This window comes from Leptidea sinapis, chromosome 38 (genome assembly GCF_905404315.1).
Source record: "Leptidea sinapis chromosome 38, ilLepSina1.1, whole genome shotgun sequence".
Classification (NCBI taxonomy): domain Eukaryota; kingdom Metazoa; phylum Arthropoda; class Insecta; order Lepidoptera; family Pieridae; genus Leptidea; species Leptidea sinapis.
Window position 1 is genome coordinate 2,862,221 of NC_066302.1, and position 24,236 is coordinate 2,886,456.

The 24,236-nt window shown below is 33.7% G+C and overlaps 1 protein-coding gene across 5 annotated transcripts in view; it reads right to left on the bottom strand.

Moving 5' to 3' along the window:
• The window catches only part of LOC126975890 (nephrin-like), a 271,190-nt gene that overhangs the window by 235,795 nt on the left and 11,159 nt on the right, over nt 1-24,236 (bottom strand). For 3 of the 5 annotated variants that reach the window (XM_050823994.1, XM_050823990.1, XM_050823995.1), the window contains exon 1: nt 1,322-1,517. The exons of the other annotated variants lie outside the window; for them this stretch is intronic. The gene's annotated coding sequence lies outside the window, so the exon portion shown is untranslated. Of the gene's footprint in view, nt 1-1,321; nt 1,518-24,236 lie in introns of those variants that run through there. 5 annotated transcript variants of the gene reach the window in all.

A 24,236-nucleotide genomic window follows, 5' to 3' on the forward strand; every position in this document is an offset into this window, starting at 1 on the left:
AATTGATTAAATCAACATTTTTATTTACTCTATTATTTACAAACCAGTCTAACACAATCGATCAAAATTTATGCAACAAAATTCACAAACGTTTCAATTTCCTTATGCAAATAAATCAATAATGTAAAAACAAATCCTGTTTATAATAATACTAGTTGACCCAGCAAACGTTGTATTGCCATATAAAATAATTAAAAAAAATTTAGGGATGCAACCGACTCACAGACCTACCAAATATATCGTACTACAATTATTGGTATTTGATTGCCATCTTGCAACCCTATTGCGGTTCTGTGGAATATTATAAAAAATCTCGAATACAAAAATAGGTGTTGATCGTAGAGGGTTGAAAATTTAGGGTTGTATGTATTTTTTTTTATGCTGTATCATAAAAAATAAAAACAAAAAATGTTGTCCAAAATAATAGAAAAAAAAATTTGTTGTTAGTTAGGGGACCACCCTTAACATTTAGGGGGATGAAAAATAGATGTGGTCCGATTCTCCACCCTAGCCGATATGCACTAAGTTTCACGAAAATCAGTCGAGCGGTTTCGGAGGAGTTCAATTACGTACACCATGACACGAGAATTTTATATATAAGATTAAATACAGTAGATGCATCAATTCAAACAATCACGAGAGAATCTAAGATTATGTTTTCTGAATATTTGCCTCTTTTTCTTACTCACATTGACTTTTCACAAAACACAATTAACAAGGTCATCTGCAATCAAAGCGTATTAAGTATTTAAGAGATGATTTTCAGTTAAATTTAAAAATAAATAAACATCAATGTAATATAAACATAATAACTCCTCATAATGAATTCAAATTTAAATATTTTTATTCAAAATAGGATGAGACATCACTTATTGAAAGTCAAAAAAACTACCACCCATTCCAAAATGAATGCCTCAGACCTGAGAAGAATGGGCGCAACAAACTCAGCGGGCTTTTTTTTTCATCGAATAAATATATTTACAAAGTAATATTGTACCATTAAACTATTACTATTATTTAATAGCCTGAGGGAGGTGACTGCATTCCCAATCTGTGGTATCATTCAGAAAATCATTTATGTGATAGTAACCTTTACCACACAAACGTTTTTAACATTTCTTTTGAATAACGTAATACTTTTGTTTTGAACATTTTCTGGGATCTTGTTGTAAAAGCATATACATCGCCCCACAAAAGACTTACTAACTCGTCTAATAATTGATATTAAAAACCACAACTGTATCCAATAACAATATATTAATTGGATTGCCATACATTGATCATTTGATACAAGATCAACAATATATTGAACTTAACCAACCTTCAACAGAAAACTTTTCTCTCCCATCTCACTCAACACAACACAACACTCAAATAACAGGTTATTTACAGCACGCAAGTTTCAATAAACTTTACGTTCAAATTCAGCGCAAAAACTTTTAAATTCACTTCGATATTTATGTCATAGGTATCGCGTTACCGACGTTCTGTTTGAATGATTCGTGCTCGTCATTCCACTAACAACATCACACTACCTAGGGGCGTCTTTAAAAGGTCTATAGTGCGCATGCGTACGATGAAGTGATTCTTTGGCTTTACGGACTTATTCACTAGTTAATTAATATATCAACTTTTTCACCTCGTATACTGTTCATAAAACTCCCTCACTAAAGTCCGAATACATCATTCATGCATTAGTGGACTTGTTTAAACTTTGAACTGGGAACTTTTTATACATAGTTGATCTAGTTCAAGTAGTTCGACTGCACATATTTATAGAGCAATAAAGATATTGAGGGTTTCTTGCTTTGCTTTCATTTTCAACATAAGCAGTTTGACGGTGAAGTAGTTAATAATATATAATTGAAACTTCAAAAGTGATCTTTTTTATGATAATAAGAGACGAGACGATCAGCACGTTCAGCTTATGGAAAATGATACACCCTGCCCATTACAATGCTGTGCCGCTCTTGATTCTTGAAAAACCCAAAAATTCTGAGCGGCACTATACAATTGCGCTCGTCACCTTGAGATATAAGATGTAAAGTCTTATTTGCCCAGTAATTTCACTAGCTACGGCGCCCATCAGACCGAAACACAATAATGCTTACACATTACTGCTTCAGGGCAGAAATTGACGCCGTTGTGGTAACCAAAATCTAGCCGACATCCTGTGCAAAGGGTCATCCCACTGGTATCTTGTATGGTATCTTATGAAACTACTTCAATATAATGAAAAAAATATGACTCTGATATAACTTTTTTTACTAGAGGGTGGTTTTTGCACAGGAAGCGAGCTAAGTGGGTACCACAATGGTGCCTTTTTTGGGTTTTGCTTTGAAGGGCGTTGTATCTAGTAAACTTGTGGCTGACTTTTTACGACTTATAAATCAAAAACGGTTACAGTCACAATAGACTCGCTTACCTTTTCTATCTTGCTGTATTTTCGTTACAGACATTTTACTCTATCGCACGATTTGATTGTCTAAACGCTCTTTTATTGTAGTTCTAAGGCTTTATATGAGTGTGATAGTTGTTTTGTAAATATTTGCCTTAAATACTTTTCATAAACCGGGGTTACTCCGATTTCAAAACAATGATTTGTAGTTACCACGGTGAAAATTGTCTTCTATACTTACATTTCTCAGCGATATCAGAACAATTAATTCTTTCACCAGGGTTTTTCTTATATATCTATTTTAAATGCCAATAACGAATGCTTAGATCCCTTTAAAATTGATCAATATAGAATTTTATTAATTAATTGTCACTTGAAACTTCGTGAGACAATTAATAAAAAAATTTAGCTTACTAATTAAATAAACAATAAAAAAATAAAAGGATTATTTGTTCATCAATATTTGATGAGATAGTTTTGGTGAATAACGAAACTAGTAACTAATTTAACAGCGCCAAAACTCATTTCGACAATTCCCTAACGGTTCTAATTTGTATTATTTGTAATGCAAACAAAATCATCACGCATTCTAACGTGAATTAATAGAGATCAAAAACAAATGTTGGTGATATTGTCTAACAAGTTTGTAGTCGTGTTGTAACTAATATGTCTAATTGAAGTTATACTACTTTAGGCGCGTTTAGCGCGTTTCGTTAATTTATCTAATCGATGATAGTATATCGATTTACCATATTTGATTTGATGTGAAATGAGACATTTATCAATATTTGAGAACGTTACCTACATCTTCTTACAAACTTCTATATTTTTACTTTGTAATTGTATGCGTATATATATGTATGTATTCTGTACATAACAATCAATTATTTTACGTTCAATTAAAATAAAGTACTTTATCTTTGTTTCAATTTACTTTACAATTTCTTCTTGTGTGCCAATGTATTCTTGTAAGCCATGGACATAAATATTTTAGAAAATATAATATTGACAGTTTTAAGATAGGTTTCTGTGACAGTCCTATAGATAGTATTCGCGTATTTATTCTTTATTTTAGTTATAAAAGTCTAATTATATCAACTTAGGCAAGTATGACTATAGTTTACTAAATTAAGCATGAATTTAATATAAGTTGCTTGCAACTTTGTCGAGTCTCTTAAAACTTCGACTCCTGGTTTTCGTATCACAGGTGAAGCATAAAATAACTCCCTTGCATAATTCCTTAGAAATTTGATGAGATATTTTAGGTACATAAGTACTTGTTCCTAAATTAAATTTTAAGAGTTGTTTGGTTGGTAAATTGGAAATAGTTCATTGCTTTCGCAGACATTACGTGAAAATAATATAATCGAGAGCTGATTTATCCAATGAAGAATCCAAATTTAACGGAAAGAACTTACGGCCAATTAATAATCTAAGATTATTCAGAAACACAATTTTATGTTACCCGTCAATCAATATCGAAACTGCATTTAAAAATATGAATCATCTTTTTATAAAATTCTTATTATACAGAAAACAATTATCTGTCACTTTCATACAAGTACTAAATAGAAATATGTCATAATATGATAGACGATTATAGAAAGTATGTTCCGTAGATCGGTTATTGGAATGACAAAAGCAGAAAATGGATTATAAATATCAAGCTTTGTTCTCCGATTTAAAATTGCGTTTGAATCATCATCATCAGCCGGAAGACGTCTACTGCTAGACAAAGGCCTCCCCTAAAGATCTCCAGGACGATCGGTCGTGCGCTGCCCTCATCCGATGTATTCCGGCGATCTTGACCAGATCGTCGGTCCATCTTGTGGGGGGCCTATCAACACTGCGTCTTCCGGTACGTGGTCGCCATTTGAGAACTTTTCTGTCCCGTCGGCCATCTGTCGATCGAACTATGTACCATGCCCACTGCCACTTCAGTTTCGCAATCATTTGGTCTATGTCGGTGCCTCTGGTTCTCCTCTGGATCTCCTCATTTCTAATTCGATCTCGCAGGGAAACTTCAAGCATAGCCCTCCTCATTACCCCCTAACCGACCATGAGCTTTCTCATCAGGCCCATATTTAGCGACCACGTCTGCGTATACCGTAAGTCATCACTGGCAACATACACTGGTTGAAAACATTCGTCTACAGACACTGCGGTATTTAGGATTTTCTAATAGTCTACAAACGTCAAGCATAGTGGCTGGTTATACTCCTCTGTCTTCTGTATGACCTACCGCAGCGTAAATATGTGGTCTATGGTGCTAAAGCCTTTTCTGAATTCGGCTTTTTCGGGAGGCTGGAAATCATAAAACCTGCGCACGAGAATATTCGTGATAACTCTTAAAAACAGCTTATATACATGGCTCAGAAGTGATATAGGCCTAAATTTCTTCAAAAGCAGTTTATCGCCCTTTTTGAAGAACAACACCACTTTACTTCTGTGCTATTCTTGCAGCGTTTTGCCTTCAAGGATAACGGAATTGAACAGCTTCTGGAGGCTCTTAATTACAAGAGTACCACCAGCTCTCAAAAGCTCGCCTGTAATCTCATCATCAATCAATGCGTTTAAATAAAATAATTGAATATAGTGTGAAAATACTATTTACAAAATTCATCTCATTATAACGCTGTAAAGCTGAAGCAATTCTCACTATTGCACTTCATTAACGTAACCTAATAGTTTTTTTTTACTTCTTTCAAAATTCGAACAAATAAATTTATAATTGTAGTAAATTAAAAAATATAGATATAAAAATAATTGATCACAATAATAATACACATTGTGCTAAAATACTTGACTGAAATGTACGGATATAAATTTATTTAAAAATATTTTCCTCACTAACAATTTTATTTTCAATAGTCATTAGAGTGATGCCTCCGTTGAATAGTGAGGCTGACCTAGAAACTATTTGAATGTAGACCTTACAATAGCCCGTTAAAGAGTTCCCCAAGGATTTTGTCACGGACGCATGCTTCATAACTTTACTATAATTAATTCATATTAAGTGTCGCAGCGGCATGTTGTTGCTGTCCATTTGAATTAAAGTTAAACTTGTCAAATGTTAGCAGCTCTTGCTTATATTTCTTTAAAAGAGACTTCTTAATTTTATGTTAAGTTTGTAGAAAGACGAAATTTGAATCTCCAGAGAGAGTATTTTATTTAATCCTTATACAATGTACTTCCCCTTCATGTCCCAAAGTTATGGGACATGAAGGGGAAGATTTCCATATAGTTCGAAGGACTGAGAGAGATGGCCGGTGGGGCAGAAAATTCTTTAAATGGTGACCACGCAGCGGAAGACGCAGTGTTGGTAGGCCCCCACGAGATGGACCGAAGATCTGGTCAAGATCACTGGAATACGTTGAGTGAGAGCAACGCAGGTTCGATCGTCGTGGAAATCTTTGGAGGGGGCTTTGTCCAGCAGTGGACGTCTTCCAGCTGATGAAGATGATGATCCAAAGTACGTTACCTAATCAGCAAAATGGCATCAATAACTGTTTAAAAATAAAGGCAGAAGTATTCAAATTTTTGATATGGTACCTATATACAGTTTTATTTTTATGGAAAAGGAGGACAAACAAGCGTACGCTTCACCTGGTGTTAAGTGATCACCGCCGCCCACATTCTCGTGTACCATCAGAGGAATCACAGGAGGCCTTTCCTTCCTGGCCTTTAAGAAGGGTGAACGCGCTTGTTTTAAAGGTACCCATGTCGTTTCGTCCCGAAAACACCGCACACGGAAACTCATTCCACAGCTTTGAGGTACGTGGAAAAAAGCTCCTTGAAAACCGCACTGTGGAGCACCATCACACATCCAGATGGTGGGAATGATACCCTAATTTGTGGCGTGTCGTTGTGAAGGTGGAATTAGGTGAAACAACCCTTTAGAACACTCTTTTTTATATCTGTAACAGTTCAGAATTATCGCCTGGTTACTGGTATATTATTTCGTATCATTATTTTAATCACTACTCTTAATCCACGTTATTTTAATCGCAACTTGACATTTTTTATGATAAAAAGGGACAAGACGAGCAGGACGTTCAGATGATTGTATACGTCCTGCCCATTACAATGCAGTGCCGCTCAAAAAACGGAGCCGGAAAAACCCAAAAACTCTGAGTGGCACTACAATTTTGCTCGTCACCTTGGGACAAAATATTTAAGTGTCATTTGCCCAGTGATTTCACTAGCTACGGCGCCCTTCAGACTGAAATACAATAATACTTTCATATTAGTGCTTCACGGCAGTAATAGGCGCCGTACCCATAATCTAGCCTGCATCCTATGAAAAGGATTCTCCCACTGGTACAACTTTTTATTTGGTTTACTTTATATTATGTAATAAAAGATTGGTTCAGTGATAAAAATAACTAATTGCAAAACGGCGTATGCCATACACAATAATTATAGCATTTTCATTTTCATATGGTTAATTTATACGAACAGTTCATTTGAGGGTAATGACTCATTGCATTCAAGGCTTTTTGTAGGCTATTATTTATTGAATGCTGATGTGGTGTTGCATATTATATTACTTTAAACTTATATCGGATTTTCATGTTACTTGTTCTGTAAAATTTGAATGTCTGTAAGCCAAACGTCATTTTTAGGGAGCTACTTTGACCGCGATGACATTTTGCTTATTTTCTTTAAATCGATTGGTCTAAACATTTTTTATGTCACTAACGGACAAGATGTTTAGCTGATACCTGATACTTGCTGCTTCACGGCAAAAATAGGCGCCGTTGTGGTACCCATAATTTAGCCGACATCCGGTGCAAAGGAACCCCCACTGGTAAAACAGCTGTGAAAAGAAAACGTCGAAAAAATAGGCTTTAGAGCTAACCTCTATTTTGAGCAATTCACACACACTAATACAAAGTGTCATACAAATCGCGAGTGTAAGACGTAGCTTGTCACGCAAACTAAACTTATATTCCTGGCATGTTTTCATCGGTTGTCAAACAGCAAGAGACTCTATCTTTATATATAAATTATCTAAGAATTGCAAATCAAAAGTTAATATTTCATGACGATAAAACACGATTTTATTATTATTTTTTAACTTATACTCTATGTTACTAATAATTCTGCCTAACTATATTTATTTACGTTCATTCTGATGTAAAAAAACAAAGATTAAATTGTTATTTATTGAAGTAGGCGTTACTTTGCGGAAATCCATAATCATCCAAATGTTTTAGTTTTCCTCAGTGTTAACTCGCCAAAGTCTCAAGTTTGGCGAGTCAGCATCTTCTGAGGATGCCTCGTGTAAAGGCGAAACACGTGTCGAATTTTTTGAAGACAAATATTGGCGGAATTAACACTAAAGAAAACCCAAAATATTTGGATAGTTCTAATTTTCCGATGAATTTCCCTTGTCTGACTTTCTCTGTCTTATCAAATGGCCAAGGTCTTTCTAATAGCCCTAACGGCATAAAGTTTCCCTAATTTGCATATATTACTTCTCCTCTATAAGGAAAGTGAAGACTATAAGCGAACATTATAAGGGATCCTCCGCGAGCCTCCAAAGTAGGGACATAATAATTTACGACCTCATAATTTTTATCAATAGCGTGTAAATGGTGTCTTTCAGAAAGTAATTGAAAATTAAATAATTTAAAATAATTTATCGAAGATATTTAATTATACATTTTGCAATGTCTTTTTAGGGCGTTATATTTTGTCCACCCTTATATTTTAGTTTTATTTGTTTTAATGAGACTTGAATTAAAAAAATGAGGGGGTGTTGGTTCCAACAGTCATGTACGGAAGTGAAAGTTGGGTATGGCAGAAGAAACATGAAAGCAGGATTAATGCAGTTGAGATGAGAGCGTTGAGAAGTCTGATAGGAGTTAAGCTGAGTGACAGGATAAGAGATAGTGAGATAAGGAAACGTTGTGGTCTGAAAGAAGATGTTGTGACGAAAATTGAGAAAGGTATGCTGAGATGGTTTGGACATGTCGAGAGAATGAATGAAGAACGATTGACGAAGAAAGTGTATAAGGCCAGTGTGAATGAAAGTGTTGGAAGGGGTAGACCAAGGCGGACGTTTCAAGATCAAATCAGGGACGTCTTGAAAAAAGGCCAGGTCAAGAGTACCCTAAACCGGAGAGCATGTATGAAAGGAATAATGAAATTGGATGAAGCGAAACAAGTATGTCAGGATCGTAGCAAGTGGAAAGAAGTGGTCTCTGCCTACCCCTACGGGAAACGTATGTATGAACTAAAAAAAAATGAATTTGTTATCTATATTAAAACAATTCATACAAACAAAACAAATCTTATAATTTATATTTAAATTACTATGACTACATAAAATTAATTAATGACAAGAACACTGGCAGCATTTTCGCCTTGGATAGCTAGGCTTATCCGATAACCGAAATAGCTGCCAGCGCTTGGTTGTTCAGTAGCCTTATTGAGGTGCCAAGACAGTAATCTTAGTATATTCTCCGCGCCTCTGGGCCCCACGGGCCAAGTGACTTCACACCAAACGGCACAAAAATGTATGACTCACTGAGACCGACATATTTGCTCGTCGCTTGCTGTCTTCGGCAGTCGAAGCAGCCGACCCTGCACCAACTGACGTAACTTGGACATGAGAAGGAGCCAGAGTGTCGACGCAAGTCGCGTCCCACACCAGCGCCCTTCGCCGTGACCAACCAGCGTCATTTCACCAGGATGCTTGCCATCGCGGTGGGTAATACCATGTGGCTCTAAAACAGCTGGCATATTAACAGCGGCAAATGCCCTGCGGATGATTTCATTAATGCTGGCGTGACGACTGATACGGCCTGCCGATTTTAGGCAGGATAACCCGTGACGCCCAAATGCATCTACCTGAACGCCACATCTACATTGATGTGGTTATCAATTTAAATTATCGTTTAGAAATTTTAATTGGCCCGTAAGTGGTTCTAAGAATTATTTATATTTTATTAAATAGGCTTTTATTTATTGCTCTCCTCTCCTTGAGACATAAGATCTAAGTCTTATTTGGCCAGTAATTTCACTAGCTACGGCGCCCTTCAGACCGAAACACAATAATGCTTACGCATTAATGCTTTGCGGCAGAAATAGGCGCCGTTGTGGTACCCATAATCTAGCCGGCATCCTGTGCAAAGGAGCCTCCCACTCCTTATTAGTAATTTATAAGTTATCATATGATTTGGCATGTAAAAAATACATCTTACGATACTTTTTTTCTGATTAAAACTTCTTTCTCTCTCTATGTGAATGAAGGCAATGTTAGTATGAAAAGATGAAAACTTTTTTAATTAGAGCGGAAGGGGAATTGCATTGCATGTTTATAAGAATATCTGTCCATAAGCCAAATAATGTAATTTGATTGTTACTTAATACCTTTTTTGATAGATACATCAAAAACTGTACATTAAGATCATGTGTGTTTGTTTTGGTCAAGTAATTAGATTTAACATGAGCTCAGAAGAGCGCTCGCACGGAACGCGAGAGGTCGTGGGGTCGAGTCCCGCATCGTTCATAATTAATTTTGTTTTGTAATGTTATTTATATTAATCTCAGAAGTGAGGGTTAGCACTTGGAATTAGATATTGTTTTATGGAAAAATGTTTTAAAAAAGAGGAAAACCGAGCCTTTGGGTCACCTTATGTTAAGCGATCACTGCCGCCAAAATTCTTTTGTAATACCAGAGGAATCAAAGCCATAAAAGCCTTAAGAGGACACACCTCTGTAAAATGAAGTTTTAAGTAACACCATCATTAGTAATACGATATTTTACCACCCACATTTTTCGGCATAATCTTTTTTTGACGGGACCTATGTCGTATAGTCCTGGAAACACCACACAAGTGTTATGGTTATTTGAAATTCCAATCATTACCAACCTTCAGTATACATTCACTTATGAAAATATGAATACAATATTTTGTAACCTGTTAATATTGTATTCCTTTAGTTACTATATTTAGTTTATTTTTGTAATTGTTATATTATATGATCACATGCAAAATCTTAGTAATGTCACTTTATTATGAATTTGGTAGTTTCGTATTATTAAGATTGGTAGTAGAATTACGAATTGCTCCCTGTTATTAGGCACTTCTTTTTGAGGCAGTCAGTCAGTGAAATGCCCTATTGTTATAAGTAATTTAGTGTTACTTGTATATAGTTGTGATTATAGTGAAATAATTGTTACTATGTTCTATTCAAGTGGTTCGTAAAAGTGTTTTTATTATACAAGGAAGCTCATTCCATAATCTGTTTATACGCGGAATAAAGTTTCTTGCAAATTGCACTGTAGAAACACGCCGATATCTAGATAGGGTAAGGGTAGTTTTATGTCACTCTCGCTGGAAGCCGCAAATTCTAGCTTGTAAATAAATACAGTTAGAAAGTACGGCCTATTTAGCTTAAGATTATAAATAAAAATATATGGAAGGCCTAGAATAGAATCCTGTCAAGCTACAATAGCGAAATATGGTGATTAAAAAGGTTTCACAGGACAAAGCCTACCTAACGGAATAAAGTTTTTGATGTATTTTTTCTACTATATAGTATATAACATTGATTGTAAAATAATCAAAAACAAGGATTGGTCTCCGCTGCGCTCCAACTAGATACTGTACTGCCTAAGATCAATAGTTTTTTTATTACGGCAGCTATTATATCATATCATCGACGATCAAGTCATCTCCGATCGGCTTGATTCTCTAGCATTGCGTAGAGATGTGCGTTATCTCTGCATCTTCTACCGCATTTATCACGGGTAGTGCTCAGAGGATCTGTTCGGGTTGATTCCAGCGGCCGAATTCCACCACCGGACATTACGTGCAAAGTACCATCCGCATCACGTAGACGTCTGGCATTCCACAACCGCGCGTTTTGTTCGAAATTTCTTGCCTCGCACAGCCACTCTGTAGAATCAACTACCGGCAGCGGTCTTCCCGGACAGATACGACTTAGGGACCTTCAAGAAAAAAGCATACTCCCACCTTAAAGGCCGGCAACGCATTTCTTGACACACCTGTTGTTGCGGATGTCCATGGGCGGTTGCCTCACCTCTCCCCATCCCGTGAGCCTCTTGCCCGTTTGCCCCCTCTCATATAAAAAAAAATATTAGATACTTGTGTGCGTGGCATCTTGAATGGCATTTTTCAAATTTTGTAACATACGCTTCGTGTTATTCTACATTAAAATTAATAAAATACAAAATACTTACTGATAATATGTGATCCCAGTGTCTAACTAAATATCTGGCGTTTTTACACTGGCGTTTTACATTGCACTGTAGTGCAATTTTCAAGAAACTTTCTTCCACGTATAAACAGATTATGGAATGAGCTTTCTTGTATTATGATTTAAATAATTAATTATGAATAATTTCTATAATATAATTTGTAGAATTGATTAGCTATCAATATGTTGATGTATATTTTTATGAAACAGTGCAAAGATGGGAGAAAATATCACATAATGCGCTAATGACATGTTTTCCGTAACGTACCCCATTAGTTACCCCGGGTTTTTAGTATAGTCTAACCCGAAATTTTAGTTTCAACTGTGAGCAAAGTTTAACGGAAGATGTGGCACGGCAACGTCACACATTGTTCGCTACTGACTTAAGTACGCCCAGTTACGCCTGCGGTATCTAGTCCAATCTTTAATCTAAGGTTTTGTTAAAAATCTTTGTTACGTTTCCTCTTTATATTATAAAGAATATAATGAAATATAAACTTGTTTTTGTCGTTGTACAAACATATCTAATGTATACACATTACTACTCCCATGGGTACAAACTCTCGCAAATTATAAATTTATGTACAAAGTTTGTATTACACGCGTCACGCTCTTGCGTTGATGTGAGCTCGGCAGCTAATTAACGTTTGAAAAATTACTGCTTAGCAAATTAAATTTTCGGTGTCTGAATATGGAGAATTAAGAAATTTCGTATGATAAAGTCTTCTAATAATGAAACTAATGGGGCACGTTACGGAAAACATGTCATTAGTTCATTGTGTTATTATTCAAATTCAAATATTTTTATTCAAAATAGGATTTTAAATCAATTATTGAACGTCAAAAACTACCACCCATTCAAAAGAGACTACCTCAGACCTGAGAAGAATGGGCGCAAGAAACTCAGCGGGCTTTTTTTTAATATAAAATATGGATTACAATGTGATATCGTACAATAAACATTTATAATTAAAGAGCCTGAGGGTGTTCGCTTTATTCCCAGTCCGTGGTGTCATTAAGAAAATCGTTTATGCTATAGTAACCTTTCCCACACAAACGTTTTTTAACAATTCTTTTAAATTTCGTAACACATCTGTTTTGTACATTTTCTGGGATCATATTTTAGAAGCATATACATCGCCCAACAAAAGACTTTATTACTCCTATCTTTGCACAGTTTCATAAAAATAGATTTTTTTTTATTGGGCACTTCAACAGAATACATATTCTGTTGAACACATATTATACATTATATTATATATTATATACACATATTATACACATTTACAAATATAAACTAAACATTATTTACAATTCTAATATGCACACCAGCTATAAGTGAAATGCGCAGCATTAACTAATAATAATAATTTAAAGTAAGTGTTTTACACCGAAGTATAAATGAAAGTAAATGTGAAAATTAATTTAAGTTACTAGGTTTATAGTTACTTTATAGTTTGACTTAAAAGTATGTTAGTATTTTATTCTTAAGTAAGCCCTGAGAGTCATTGAATATATCTACATTTGGGTGTTTTAATATTTGTAATATATCAACATATTCATAGCTAACTATATGATAAGTTATAGACACCATACAAAGTGTATATATAATATATTATACATATAATATATACCGGGTCACTTTTGTTTTTAATTTTATAAATTTTTTGTTTTTCTATTTTATTATCTTAATATTATATGTAAATCCAGTGTCCTGATGTTTATTCCCAGTGAACTACTAAACTAATAAACGGATTTAAATGGGGATTACTTCATGGAGTGCAATTTAGTCTACCTTGAGAGATAGGAAAGTTGTTATTTCGATCTGAGACCTATAACAATTTTTATTTCCAATATTTGTTTTGTATTGACATATTTTCTATGAAAGAATTTATTGACACACGGTTGTGAAATGATGAATGAAATAATCTAACTACACCCATGCATTAAACCCTCTATTGAAGATTCTAAAACAGCTAGCTTATTGCCAACATTAAAACAGCCAATTTCCTAATAACCTTTTACATCATCCAGACGAGTGTTGTAATGAAATTCAGTACAACATTACAACACTCGTTTGGAAGATGTAATATTAACAGGACTGGCTTTTTTAATGTTGTTTTAATGTTAGATTCATATTATCGGTGTAGATAAAGTCTTGCATGCAACTGTTTATAATTAGGTATTGAAACACTCATGTGATACTATTATCACACTCGGATATAACCACATTCGTGCTTTAATACCCCTTATTACACAACAGTTGCATAAATAACTATTAAAAAAAGATGAAGATTTATTGTAAACCGAGATCATAATATGAGATATAACGTTTCATAGTTATCACAAAGAGCTAAAGTATAATGTGGTTAGTAGAACGAACGGATACGATCCAATGATAGGAAACAATAGAAGCGGGCCTTGAATGAAGGCTGAATATTGCGGTATCTATGGGAACCTTAACACTTAGTAACTAGTCTGTCCATAAATATTGTTAAAACCTAAAAACATTTAATTATTATTTTCTTGAATTCAAATTTTGACCGCGTATAATGTTAGTTAGATAAATAAGAAAAAGGTAAAAATAAGATTGGATATCTTGTCTGTCTTAACAGTTTTACAATAGTTTCTTGTGTAGTTCAGGGGTCGTGTGCAAGTAGTTGAAGTAGAATAGAATGAATGAATGAAAATTGTATTTGACAGTTAGATGAAGGATGGTTGACAGAGTAGGTAAACGAAGTGATGTTTGAGTTATTTGATTGGTTGAGATGAATGGCTCGATATAATAAAATAATTAAATTTAATACAGTCGACGATATGAAATCTGGCATCGACAAAGCCTTTCAACAATCGATTGGGGTGCTGCCCCAAAGACGCTTTAGAAATAGTCGGAATAAACAACGTGGTCATCATCTCATAGTTTATTGGCACTTGGAAGTCAAAATTCACAGACTTTAAAACAGCTGAAGACTCAGCTAGCTCAGATCTAAGCCCCCTGGATTACAAATCATGGTAAGTTCTGGAATGGCCTGTTCTATGAGACACGCTGACATTGAGTCGCATATGAAAGCTCTAACACATAATATTAACTGTGTTATTAGAAAAAAGTTAAGCATGTTTTGAACACTTGTATCAGCTCGATGTGTTAACAAGCGCTACCAACGTCATGAACTGCCATAAGATATCTCAATTAATAATTACAATTATTAAACTAACTAAATACTGTGTTAGTAATGTTTTTCATATAATTATTACTATGATTAGATGACATAAACTGATGATGCCTACTACTCGGATAAGTCGAGTTAGTAAGTTTTTTGTGGGGCGATGTATATGATTTTACAACAAGATCCCAGAAAATGTTCAAAACAAAAGTATTACGTTATTCGAAAGAATTGTTAAAAAACGTTTGTGTGGTAAAAGTTACTATAACATAAATGACTTTCTTAATGATACCACAGATTGGGAATGGAGTGACCGCCCTCAGGCTATTAAATAATAAGTTTAATTGTACAATATTACTTTGTAAACATATTAATTCGATGAAAAAAAAAGCCCGCTGAGTTTGTTGCGCCCATTCTTCTCAGGTCTGAGGCATTCATTTTGGAATGGGTGGTAGTTTTTTGACTTTAAATAAGTGATGTCACATCCTATTTTGAATAAAAATATTTGAATTTGATTAGAAGTAACTATAATAGCATATAATATGCAGATCATTATTTAACTTGATTCGTGTAAGTTAGTTGGCACTACAGCAGTGCCAACTAACAGTTGGTAGCATCATCACGGTAGACGGTCGTGCCCTATATAAGCCAGAGCGCTAAGTTCGAGGTGGCATTTTCATAGCAAATAGCCAGGTCATATCAAATAGCCAGGTTTTCCCAGTTTCCTGGATTCCCCCCCCCCCCCCACAAACCTCATGTATTAGTTTTTAAGCATAATAAAGTTTTATCCCCCAACACGTAGATAGGGTTGTAGAAATAAGTTTTCTGATACCTACATATATAAGGCTTAATTGTAAATTGCTTTAATAAGTAGATTTAAGTAATTTTGTATATATATTTTAATATCTAATATAGAAATTTGGAATTTGAAATTTTTTTTTTTCGAATGGGCATTTATTATTGTGAATTCTAAGGGGTAACGCTGCCCAAATAGTTATTATTGTAATTTTTTGTGGAAACTGTAAAATACAGATATTATAATTTCTGTATCTTACAAGATACAGAAATTATATTATGTGCGTTTAAATAAACAACCCCTTTTACGCTTGTTTAAAAAAAATCCATTACAAATCTGTCTCTTTCTGTTGTTTAGCCCTTTAAACAATCTTTAGACATTGCTTTTATTTAAACATTAGTCGAAGCTTGTGTAAGGTGTGTCTAACGGATATATCATATTGATATGGTAGATTTAAATTATTATGATGACAGATGACAAAAATTGCATTCCGTTCCTTTAATTGTTCCTGTATACTTCATTTTATGTTGTGCTAAGACATTATATACGACGTTTAAGTTAAACACAAGCTAAACACTGCTTTGTAATAGGACAAAATAAACTCCATTTTTGACGCCGTTATTGTTAGGTCACTGACATTGTTTTAGTTTAGTCACTGTCTAACAAAACACGTGTCAAAGCCATTTTTAAATAACACCGTGATTAGCTAAATTTCCCATGACAGACAGTAAGACAGTAAGCGCATATCCAGTTTAATTCGAGTAGAATTATTTTTTATTTATTGCTGAGACTTCAATAAATAATACACATAAGTTTTATTAAGACACCATTCAAAAAAAGTTAATTTTGCTATAACATAGCGATCTATTAATGTTAATTATAACAGTAATATATATTATATTTAATTGAATATAATTTATAATTAAATTTATATAATTAAGTAGAAACATAGTTACACAAATAAACTGTAAACAAAATTTTAAGAACGATGCGGGTCTCGAACCCGTGACCTCTGGCGTTCCGTGCAAGCGCTCTTTCCAACTGAGTTAGTGACGTATTGTCAAAAAATCCTGTATGGTTTGTTCAAATCTCTCAACTCAACTGTACGCATAAAATTTTGTAATGTAAGTAAAACCAACAACGTTTTTTGAATTTTGCTCTGTATTTTGCTGTAATTTCAGATAGTACCTAAGTAAATAGAAATTGGTATATTCTTAATTACGGTTTTAATTGATCTCCGTTTAAAGTCAATCTTTGTTTGATGTAGGTAGCTTGTATTTTTTGAGAACGTATTAACAAAAATAACACGAACATATAATAATAATAAGAATAATATTGACACACTTTTTACACAAATCATCTAGCCTTAAACTAGGCATAGCCTCTACTATGGGTACAAGATGATAATTTTAATACAATATAGCTACTTAAACATACATAAATATATTTAAACATCTATGACTCGGAAACGAACATCCATATTCATCATATTATAAATGTTTGCACCACCGGGTTTCAAACCCGAGACCTTTAGCTCAGTAGGCAGGGTAACTAACCACCTGGCTATATGGGTCGTCAACACACACGCACGCAAACATGCGCACATATAAACTCGCCCATAAATGTAATATTATAGAACATAAAATGAATAACAGAAAGGACATGATTTAAGTCAAGTATTAAAGGAAATTGACATTGAAATCATTACATACAAGCATTATTTATACAAGTATATGTCAGTCTTTGTTTCGCAAAAACCCCAGGGAGTGACCGAAGAATTGATTTATTCCCGTGACGGAATATTCTAGCTTATTATAATACTCGATTGAAAGACGTGATGAGAATTATTTTAATTGTATCTTGATAAGCTAACTAGCTCAGCCAGACTTCGTTCTGGCAAAGTGAATAGTATAAATTAAATAAATATTATGTGATTTCCGGGTGATCCCGTTATTTATATGTCAAATAAAAACGACGATAACATACAAAGTATGTTTCGTAGACTGCAATACATTGTAAACGTTTGCATTTTAAATCTGTAATATTTTCCAAAATATCCATTTATATTACAAATCAAGTCATCTCCAATCGGCTTGATTCTTTGGCGTTGCGTAGAGATGTGGGTCCTCTCTGCAACTTCTATCCCATTTACCACTGGGAGTGCTCAAAGGAGCTGTTCGGGCTGTTTCCAGTGGTTAAATTCCATCACCGGACATTACGTGCAAAGTACTACCTGCATCACATTGACGTTTGGCTTTCCACAACCACGCGTATTTCATTAAATTTCGTGCCTCGGACAACTACTTTGTGGAATCAATATTGACTGCGGTTTTTCCGAACCGATACGACTTAGGGACCTTCAAGAAAAGAGCATACTCTGACCTTTAAGGTGGGCTATGCATCTCTCCATGGGTGGTTGGTCACGGTCACATTCCGTGAGCATCTTGCACGTTTGCCCCCTCTACATAAAAAACATGCTGTTAGGGCCATATTGATCTATATTAAATAGAAAATGTATTAAATGTACTAAATTGCATAAGGATTAATGCTGTACTGCTTAAAATCGTTTCGTAAATAATCCATTATTTCACGTGAAAAGTAAAGGATAAAACATTGTTATTGTGGGTTTTCTCTAAGAGATAGATCAGTACCAACGCGGACTTTTTTTGAATATTTTAAGGTGTACAATACTGCACTACTTTATTTCATTTATCTCATAGGGCTAAGCCATCGTTTGCAAAGTGAAAAAAATGTGTCCTTCAGGACGAAACCTAAAATAATCAGTGTGTCTCTGCTACATTATACATGTTTTAGAAATAATAATATAAACCTTCCTATTGAATCACTCTATCTATTAAATAGAACTACATCAAAATCCATTAATCATACATACGGAACACATACCGGAAGACGCAGTTGGTAGGTCCTCCACGAGATATTGAAAAAATACAAGAAAACATTAAAAGCAACCCTAAATCTTTCTGGACATATATCAAATCTAAACGTTACAACACTAGTACCATTCCATCCACGATACAGTTACATCATAATTCAGCCAATGGAGGTTTCGAAGTTAGTAATCTATTTGCGGATTATTTCTCTTCGGTTTATAATAAGCCACTTCATACAAATAACACGGAGTCAGTAAATAAATCAAACACCAATCAAAACACGCAATTTTTTACGAAAACGGACGTTGAACTGAAGTTAAATCACTCAATAAAAATAAAGGTGCAGGATGTGATGAAATTCCTCCAATATTTTATAAGTCCTGTGCTAATGAATTGTCATATCCACTAAGTTACATCTATAACGCCTCAATAAGTAATGGGTTATTTCCGAGGGAATGGAAAAAAGGCATATTAGTGCCTATTTTTAAAAAAGGTCATAAATGTGGTTTTGTTAATTATAGACCGATAACTATTTTATCAACTCCTGCAAAGATCTTTGAATAAATTTTATATCTTCACTTGTTTTGGCAAACTAAGCACCTTTTAACTGACAAACAACATGGCTTTTTAAAAAAAAGATCTACGACGTCAAACTTGTTAAACTTAACTAATAGTCATGAAGTCGACGTCATTTATACCGACTTCAGTAAAGCATTCGATAAAGTGGACCATTTCCTACTAATAAAGAAACTTAGGGACATCTATGGCATATCGGATGAATTACTGACATGGTTAATATCTTATTTGGCTTCTTGACCACTTGTGGTTAAGGTTAGTGGTTATCATTCTCGGAATTTTTATCAGCTATCCGGGGTACCACAAGGCTCACACTTAGGCCCCTTATTATTTACCTTATACATAAATTATATCACTAAATTAATAAAATCAGAATATGAACTATACGCAGATGACCTAAAATTATACAGGACGGTAAAATGTTTTGAGGACCAAAAAATGCTTCAAGATGATATCGACTATATCTACTTATGGTGTCAAAATAATAGTATGGAACTGAACGAAGGCAAATGCAACTTTTTAAAATTTTCCAGAAAACATATTAAACTTAAAACTAGTTACAAGGTAAATGACGTGTTCATTGCCGAAAAAAAAATATTTTAAAGACTTAGGCATTATATTAGATAGTGAACTAAGATTCAACAAACATATAGATCACATTGTTCGTAAGAGTTTTAAAATGCTAGGTTTTATTTTCCGTAATACGAAAGATTTTAGAAGTATTTTACCACTCAAGATACTTTTCAACTCTGTTGCTGACAACAGAATCGAAGTAGATCTGAATCTAATCTATAACTCAGCTGTTTGGTGCCCATACCACAAAAAATATAGATCACGAATAGAATCTGTACAAAAAAAGTTTCTTTCCAAGTTAAGCTTTTTTGCAAATAAATATATCCGTAATGATAGCTATTAGAATAGATTAAATACATTTCAAATGAGGTCTCTGCGAATACGTAGAAATGCTTCACAATTGCTGTGTTTTCATAAACTTTTAAGCTATGATATGGACTCTCCTTCGCTTTTATCACAAATCGGTTTGCATGTGCCTGCCTTCAATTTTTGGCTTAGTACTTTTTCCCCAATGCACATTAAATTCCACCACAGTAATTATGGCTTAAACTCTCCTCTACAGCTAATGTTACAATTATATAATTGTATTTTTGATATAGATGAAAAGACTGATATCTTCTTTTCAAACTTTCTTAATTTTAAAAAACAACTTTATATTGCTCTCCAAAATTTATAGATTTTAGATTTTAAAATATCACATGTATTTCTTATAGTAATGTTGTGCCTACCTATAATTTAAGTACATTTAAACTATTTTATTATATTTGTTTAATTCTTGGTGCAATATTTTATGAATAAATAAATAAATAAAAGATGGACCGACGATCTGGTCAAGATCGCCGGAATACGTTGGATGAGGGCAGCGCAGGACAGATCGTCGTGGCGATCTTTGGGGGAGGCATTTGTCCAGCATTGGACGTCCTCCGGCTGAAACGATAATGCTTATAAAGTATGCTGTCCCTATGCATACATACAGACAGCGGAAAGCGACTTGTTTTATCCTATTTAGTGATTAATAAGCATCTACGTCCGCGTGTATTAAGGCGTATTTATTTCAATTAATTTCATATTTTTGTTTATGAACCTATTTGACTAAATCAACTCCTAAATTTTATGAGCAACTTGCCACGATACAACAGTCAAATCTGTAATCATGTCGCTAAGACCGTTTCATAGATTATAGTGTAAATAAAACAGACAAACCAACAGACAAACTTCATTAAAAACTTTTTTTAGCCTTGGTTAGTTAGTACACTGTTTTAACTGGTGTTTTTGAATAGACACAGCTGCACTTTTTCCGTTTTTGAGCCTATTTCAAAACCGGCGAGGATTAGAATTCGCTTATATCAGTTTAAACCTATTACTTAATATCATTACTTTTAACTAAATGTTTTTTGTAAGATTAAATTCTTATAATTGAAGTCATGAGTAATTGAGGAAACTCCTCACATTTCATTGGTGTACATTAGGGTAGTTTTTTTTAACAAATATCAAATTGAAGATGTGGAACTGAAGAGTACCACAAATGGTAACCGGATTTTTTAATGGATAATATTTCAAAGTCGAAAAAAAAATTAAGTGACTTATATATAGTCAACCAAATTAACATTATATGAAAAAAGTAGCTTTTTATTTAAGAAGGCGCTACATTGCGGATGTCCAGAATTATCCAAATGTTTTGAGCCTTCTTTAGTGTTTATTCCGCCAATACTCGTCTTTAATCAATTCGACACGTCTTTCGCCTGTACACGAGGCATCCTCAGGAGATGATGACTGTTTTTTTTTTCAAATGATCTTGATTTAATTTATTTTGTAAAAAACGAAAAACATGTTATCTGAAGTATTTTGGTTATATGTGGTACTCGATGGTTTTTTAAAAAGAGTCGCAATTTGATATCTAACAGCCATATCTTGTTGACTTCTAACCACGCCACTTCTGATCTACTGTCAATGTGTCAAGGGTTTTTTCGGTTAAGACCCGGTCTGATATTGGCCTTATTGCAGTAATGAAATTTCGGGGGTAGAGAATTGTGCTGTTGAAAGATTTTTGAAGTCTCAGTCTCGTGTCAAAGTTTTGCGAGTCAACATCTCCTGAGGATGTCTCGTGGACAGGCGAAACACGTCTCGAATTGTTTAAAGACCAGTATTGGCGGGATTAACACTAAAGAAGGCTCAAAACATTTGGATGAAAAAAGTATCATTTAAATATATTGGTTATGGATCTGTGAGTTATATATTATAACTCTTTATTAGAATCATGCTCCCTAGTCGTGGTTGGGCTCATTAGGATTGTAATAAGACGTAATCTTTCTGTATTTTCGTGGATCCTTTTCATTAGATCGTAATGGTTATTATCCCGTGTTACAATTAAATAGGTGTTCGCACTTTTTATAGCATTGTTAATAGTATTAAACAGTTTTCTATTTCTAAAATGCTATTATATTATTTGTTATTTGTTTATGAATAGACTTCATAATTCGAAATTAAATTTAATTTGGAAGTGTTCAGCATAAAAAAAATACAGACTCTAAAAATTTATTTTTTCTTAGAACGTTATTTATACGTCTAGATAGATTATGACTGTGTTGAAGGCGTCGAAAAAAATAGTCTTTAGAATTAATCTCTATTTTGAGCAATTCACGCACACTAACACAAAGTGTCATACAAATTGTGAGTGTAAGACGTAGCTTGAGAGACCTATAAATTATCTTAGTGTTTTATAATAAACTTTAAAATCAAACAACTAACAAGAAATAAATAAAAGTTAAAAAATTAAAGAACATTATTTAAATATATAGATGTATATATTATTTTATAGAAAACTAAATTAAAAACTATAAATTAATATTAAATAAGCATAAGCTGCGAATAGTGTGGTAATGTAACATAAAAATGTATTTTTTTGCAAAGTTTAAATAGTTTAAAAAACTATAAAACACGCATATTAACTAAAATCTTATTTTGCATATTGAAATATGGAATAATTTTATCAAATTAGTTTATTGTCATTATTCCTCGATAAATCTACGAAGTTGAACGAAATCTTATAAAAAACGTGTTAAAAGCATAGACTGACGGTTTAAATTATTAAATTGACATAAATCGAATAGTTTGCAAAGTTTCAAATTATTTTAACGTTTTGAAGGGGTCAAATATCACGCTCGAAAATGCTGTAACATACAAACAAACATACATAACAAGATAGGTAAGTATGATAGAGTGCTTTAATTATTGTATTGTCACTGGTTCTTGATAAGTGCAAAGTTTTATTTCAATCCGACATTTAAAAAAAATTTTAACAAAAAAGCAACCGACTTCAAAAACACTATTCCAAAACAATAGATATAATGTGCACTAAAAAGTATAAAAATTATTGCGTATTCTTATACAATCTAAATAATTAATCTAATTCTAGTTACGATTATTGTTATTTTTGGAATCGGTGTCCTTCCGCCGCGACCCGCTCTCGCCTCTCGCCTCCTCACGACTCAATCACATCTCACAATCATATATAACTATGTGTGTAGAAACAAACCTATCTTGGATGACACCGACTCCAAAAATTACAATAATCGTAACTAGAATTAGACAATGGCATCCATAAGAAAACCATAAAAGTCTTAAATTTGATATACATACGTATAGCAAATTGGATGATAAATTTACGAATAACTCACTATCGCACCTTCCGATTTCGATGATTCTTTTTTAATTGGAAAGGATATACTTCAAAGATAGTTTGATGACAGTTTGGATAGGTTCTGATCACGGAATCCATGACAAAGTAACGGAACTCTTCAATGCTTAGGAGCAAATTAACGATACTCGGCCGAATCTTTTAGTCGGTGTCATCAAAGATAGGTTTGTAACTACATACATAGTTATAGGTGAGATGTGCTAGAGTCGTGAGGAGGCGAGAGGCGCGTGCGGGTCGCGGCGGAAGGACACCGATTCCAAAAATAACAATAATCGTAACTAGAAATAGATTAATTAACTAGAATGTATGAAAATGATGAAAATACGCAATTACTTTTATACTTTTTAGTGGATATTATATTTATTGTTTTGGAATAGTGATTTTGAAGTCGGTTGTATTTTTGTTAATTTTTTTTATTATCACTTGACTCCAACTTCCAAATGTTGTAGAGAAAATATAATTTTCACTTTTAAGTTGATTTGTTTTGAGGACTTGACTTTATACAAGTTTAAGCAAGAAAAATAAAAATGCACTTAAGACAAACAGATTTATTCTGCTTAAAAAAATATATTATAGAATTTTATATAAAAGCTCGCATAAATACCTAAAAGAAAATATTATATAATAGTTTAAATTAATTCAACATGAGCACGTGCTTCTTATTTATATACAAAAGTTTTAATAAACCATATTTATACCTCGAAAAACGATATCTCTCTCGTTTGAAATGTTTTTACAAAAGGCAACAAACGTAAAATCCCGTTTTGCTCAAAATACGAAACGGTTTTAGGTAGCTAATTCTCTCGACCTTCGTTATCAAAGTATCGTTAAAAGCTACAGTTTTTGACGATTTTTAGCTGAAGCTAAGTGGCTGAGTGAGCTCACTCGAAAACTACGTTGCTACGTA